The 5,099-nt window shown below is 50.7% G+C and overlaps 1 protein-coding gene across 1 annotated transcript in view; it reads left to right on the plus strand.

Annotated features, from left to right (window-relative positions):
* Positions 1-443: 443 nt before the first annotated feature.
* The window catches only part of VPRBP (Vpr (HIV-1) binding protein), a 124,303-nt gene continuing 119,647 nt past the window's right edge, over positions 444-5,099 (plus strand). The window contains exon 1 of the mRNA XM_011939299.1: positions 444-524. The gene's annotated coding sequence lies outside the window, so the exon portion shown is untranslated. The remainder of the gene's footprint in view (positions 525-5,099) is intronic.

Below are 5,099 nucleotides of genomic sequence, written 5' to 3' on the forward strand. Positions count from 1 at the left end.
AAAAAAAAAAAACAAAAGAAAAGAAAAGAAAGTGGATGGTCACAGAGGGATGGCACTGAGGAGAGAAGATCTGGTCCCTGGCTCAGGGGCCTCCTCCAGCCCTAGGGTCTCAAGGGACAGGACAATGGTCAAGGAATACAGGCACAGGCCCCAACTGTTCTCATCTTTTGGTGATCACTGAGACATGAGAAACTAATTCCATCCTAAGTCTCCAATAACCCTTCTCGCCCACTACAGCCTGAGGCTGGTTCACTGAGCCCCTCCAGACTCCATACCCCTCTCCAGAGCCTACAGGCTGTTGTGAAGTCCTTTCTCCCCTAAAGTCATGCCCACTAGTCCCTGGTTGTCCTGGTCTCTGGTCCTGTGGGGAGGCAACCAGCTTTGTGACTTCACAAAAGGCTATCTTGTGAGAAGCCTGGACCTGGTGAAGCAGGAGCAGGGCAGAGGTGGCTCCCCTCAGGAACATCATGTGACTTTTCATAGAGAGACATCTCCACCTCTAAGGGATGAAGAACTTCCCCAAGGTAAGAGCCCACGACACCCTCTACACCTAGAAACTCCCCTCCTTGATGATTTTGGCTCCCAAGCCTAACTGGGTACCCCAGGTTGTATCTGGCAACATCTCCAAGAGGAATAGGCCCATGGTAGAGGTATTTACTTCGGGTGGCGGGGTGAGTCTCTGACCTCTGAATTTGTCCCATTCGACAAAGCCATTCTTCTCTAGGCCTTCTCTTTTTTTAATTTAAAAAATTATTGTTATTAATTTTATTGTTATTATTATTATTCAAGACAGAATCTTGCTCTCTTGCCTAGGCTGGAGTGCAGTAGCATGATCTCAGCTTCTGGGTTCAAGCAATCCTCATGCCTCAGACTCCTGAGTAGCTGGGATTACAGACGTGTACCATCACACCTGGCTAATATTTGTAATTTTATAGCAGAGATGGGATTTTGCCATGTTGGCCAGGCTGGTCTTGAACTCTTGGCCTCAGGTGATCCACCTGCCTTGCCCCCCGAAGTGCTGGGATTATGGCGTGAGCCACCACATCTGGCCATAAGAATTATTTTTATTTTTATTTTTTTTTATAGAGACAGGGTCTCACTATGTTGCTCAGGTTGGTCTTGAACTCTTAGGCTCAACAATCCTCCTGTCTCAGCCTCCCTAAGTGCTAGAATTACAGGTATGAGCCACCGTGCCAGGCATAGGCCCTCTTTTTTTTTTTTTTGAGACAGAGTCTCGCTCTGACCCCAGGCTGGAGTGCAGTGGTGCAATCTCGGCTCACTGCAAGCTCCGCCTCCCGGGTTCACGCCATTCTCCTGCCTCAGCCTCCAGAGTAGCTGGGACTACAGGCGCCGGCCACCTTGCCCGGCTAGTTTTTTGTATTTTTAGTAGAGACGGGGTTTCACCATGTTGGCCAGGCTGGTCTCGAACTCCTGACCTCAGGTGATCCGCCCGCCTCGGCCTCCCAAAGTGCTGGGATTACAGGCTTGAGCCACCGCGCCCGGCCTCACAGGCCCTCTTAAAATGAAAGAACTGATAGAGTGGTAAACTCTTTCTGACCTGAGTCATCATGAGGGTCTGCCCCAGCAGTCTCCAGAGTACCTTCAAATGGGTCAGGCCAGAGATCCCTGAATCCTGTAGAATGGTCTTTCTAAAAATCCAGGGGTGGCCAGAGCACAGTGGTTCACACCTGTCATCCCAGCAGTTTGAGAGGCCAAGGTGGGTGGATCACTTGAGGTCAAGAGTTCGAGATCAGCCTGGCCAACACGGTGAAACCCCATCTCTACTAAAAAATACAAAAATTAGCCGGGCGTTGTGGCAGGCACCTGTAATCCCACCTACTCAGGAGGCTGAGGCAGGAGAATCACTTGAACCCAGGATGCAGAGGCTGCGGTGAGACGAGATTGCTTCACTGCACTCCAGCCTGGGGACAGAGTGAGGCTCCATCTGAAAATAAATAAATACATAAATAAAAATTCAGGGGCTTCTGAGAGCTTGGAGGCCAGGCCAACACACACTCTCATCCCAATGTTGACTCCACTCTTCCTCCTGGAAGGAGTTCCAACCCTAGGAACCTGAGGCAAAAGAGGCTAGGTGTGCTTGCTTTTTTATCTCCCTGTTACCTGTGCCCACTGGTTGATGTGGGCACTTAAGTTGTTGACTTTGTGGAGTCTGTTTCTTTCTCTGTAAAGTGAGAGTAGTGGATGTAGATGTAATCAGACATAATTACACACCCTTTGGGAAATGTTGTGGTGTTCCCTCTCCTCATTTTATGGGGGTGGGGTATAGGGGCCATCAGGCAGGAGCAGGGTACCCAGTGAATGATTGGGATTTCCTCTTTGTCCAGGCTGGTGTTCCCAAAGCCTGGTAGTCTTGAGCCTCTAATTGGTAGCTTCTGCGACACTCCTGGACCCTTGCAGTAGCAGTCTTGTCTAGCCAACAGGAGAGCAGGGGTGGATATGAGACAGCTGGCCTCACTTCCCAGCCCCAGGGAATTGCTGGAGGAAGCGCAGGAGTTGTGGGGTGGCACCAGGGTGAGGATGGGCTGGTGGGAGTACCTGGGTAAGCCTAGAAGGAGGTGCTGGGAGTGAAAAGCTCACAGAAGGATGGGAGCGGGAGAGGGAGGAGAATGAAGGAGAAGCTTGAAGCTCAGAGGGCTTGGTGCTGTCCATTTTCCTAGCCAGGGAGTGGGCGTGCTTGGAGGTGGGAGTAGGTAGAGCATGCCTATCTGTAGGCCTTGGTCCTGGGGCCAGGGTTGGGGTCTTCTTGCCTTTTCTCTGCTGCTGGGCAGCCCCCAAAGCACTCCTCACTCTTTCAGATGGGGCTTCCTCTTTCCTGGGCACACTATGGAGCAGGGGGTGGAACAGGCAGAGCAAGGTGAGAGGGAGTCCAGAGATGTCCTACCAACGAGGCCAATAAATCTCTTCCCAGTGGTGCAGGACCCACGTGCCAGGTCTAAGCCAGGTGTGTGGGCCTGGATTGTCTGTAGCTTTGTGTGTGCATATGCTTAGATGTGAAAGTATTTGTTGTGAGGACTAGATGCATGAACTGTGAAATATGCCACCAAGCACACTTGGAATGCGTGAGCAGTTGGGAAAGCCTGGGTGCTACCTCTTCCCCTTCCCGGAGGTGGGAAGGAGATGTTTGAAGGTGCCTGCAGGTGTGTGCCTGTGTGCGTGTTGGGGAGGGGGAGGTGTCGGCAGGGGCAGAGGAGGCTGCAGGAGTTAAGAGTGCAGAATCCTGAGGGTGTGGCTGCTGGACAGGCCCTGTTTGTCTCCTGCTCTGCTTCCCCTGCTTCCTAGGCCCTAGCTTCTCCAAAGCCCTTTCTTAATGCTTCTTGCTCCCATCACCAACCCAGGACCCCAGGCTGGGTTTCTGTTTTTAAAAAAAATTAAAAAAAAAAATTTTTTTTGAGATAGAGTCTCTGTCTGTCACCCAGGCTGGAGTGTAGTAGCACAATCACAGCTCACTGCAGCTTCAACCTCCCAAGCTCAAGCAATCCTCCCACGTCAGCCTCATAAATAGCTGAGACTACAGGCATGCACCACCACGTCCGGCAAATTTTTAAGATATTTTGTAGAGACAGTGGAGTGGTGGTGGTGGTCGGGGGGTGTCTCTCTGTGTTGCCCAGGCTGGTCTTGAACTCCTGGGATCAAGAGATTCTCAGCCTCTCAAAGTGCTGGGATTACAGGCGTGAGCCACAGCGCTCTGACCAGGTTGGGTTTCTGAAATGAAGCAGTGCCATCTGGTGGCAGGCTGAGGCAGTGCCAGGAGCTGGTGAGCTGGGCCTTGAGCTCCCTTAAGGGCTCTGCCTTATAGGACCCCAGCCAGTGGAGAAGTCATCACTGGGCCGGCTAGACCATAGACAGAGGGGAGATATCTAAGGCTTAAATGTCCCATCTCCATACATTTTAGGTTCATGGTCCAGGAAAGTCACCTGAAGGAATGCTGGAGGAAAGGCATGTGGGTTCCATTCCTTGATCTACCTCTCTGGGTTCAGATTTCTCATCTGTAAAAGTGATTAACCATATCTTCCCTGTGTGTGTGGCAGGGTAGTGAGGGTTAAATGAGAGAGTGTGGCTAGAACACTTGGCTCAGAGCCCAGCATGCTCTAAAGTTGAAAGAAATAGTAGTGGCCATTACTGATAGAGGCAAAGTTCCAGAAGCACAGAGAAGAGAGCTGTGTGTTGTCGCAGGAGAAAGAAGTGAAGAGAGGTGACATGTCTGTGGCGCTCCCAGCACACAGTAGAGTACACATTTAAAAGAAGGAGGATGGTCTCTTTTCTGGAAAGAGGGAAGTGGGATCTAGTGCGGAGTGAAACTAAGGGACCCAGGATTCAGGTTCCTTACTAGCTGTGGAACACTGAGTATAGTGGCAGGCTTGCTGTGTCTTGTGTTCATGTGACAGTATTGTCCGTGAAGACTCATGGAAATGCACGGAGACTTGCTCAGCATTCCCAGAGAGATAATGAGCTGCATAAGGCCTTGAAGGTTGGGTAGGATCTTGTCAGGTCAAGATTCTCCTCAAATGTGGAGTCATGTTTATCTTCTATGTCCCGCAAAAGGGACTGCTGGTCAGAGTAAGGAGTCTTCTGGTTCTGCTGTTAATTGGTTGTGTGATGCTGGGCAAGTCACTCACTCCCTCTGGGCCTCATTTTTCCCAACAACATGAAGAAATTGAATTAAGTGTCCTGTGAGGTCAGTCCTGCCTCAATCTACGAGCTTTTGATTTTTCACTTCTCTGCCTCACGTATAATACCTGGCAATAAATATCTATTGATTCCTACAGGCTAGGTCTTGAACAAAAAGAGAGGCTGGGCGCAGTGGCTCACACCTGTAATCCCAACACTTTGCGGGGCTGAGGCAGGAGAATCACTTGAGCCTAGAAATTCAAGACCAACCTGGACAACACAGTGGGACCTCATCTCTATAAAAATTTTAAAAAATTAGCTGGGTGTGGTGGTGCACACCCGTAGTCCCAGCTACTTGGGAGACTGAGGTGGGAAGACAGCTTGAGCCCAGGAGGTTGAGGCTGTAGTGAGCTGTGATTGCGCCATTGCACCCCAGCGTGGGTGACAGAGCGAGGCCCTGTCTCAAAAAA

The sequence above is a fragment of the Colobus angolensis genome, unplaced genomic scaffold (genome assembly GCF_000951035.1).
Source record: "Colobus angolensis palliatus isolate OR3802 unplaced genomic scaffold, Cang.pa_1.0 Scaffold18, whole genome shotgun sequence".
NCBI lineage: Eukaryota > Metazoa > Chordata > Mammalia > Primates > Cercopithecidae > Colobus > Colobus angolensis.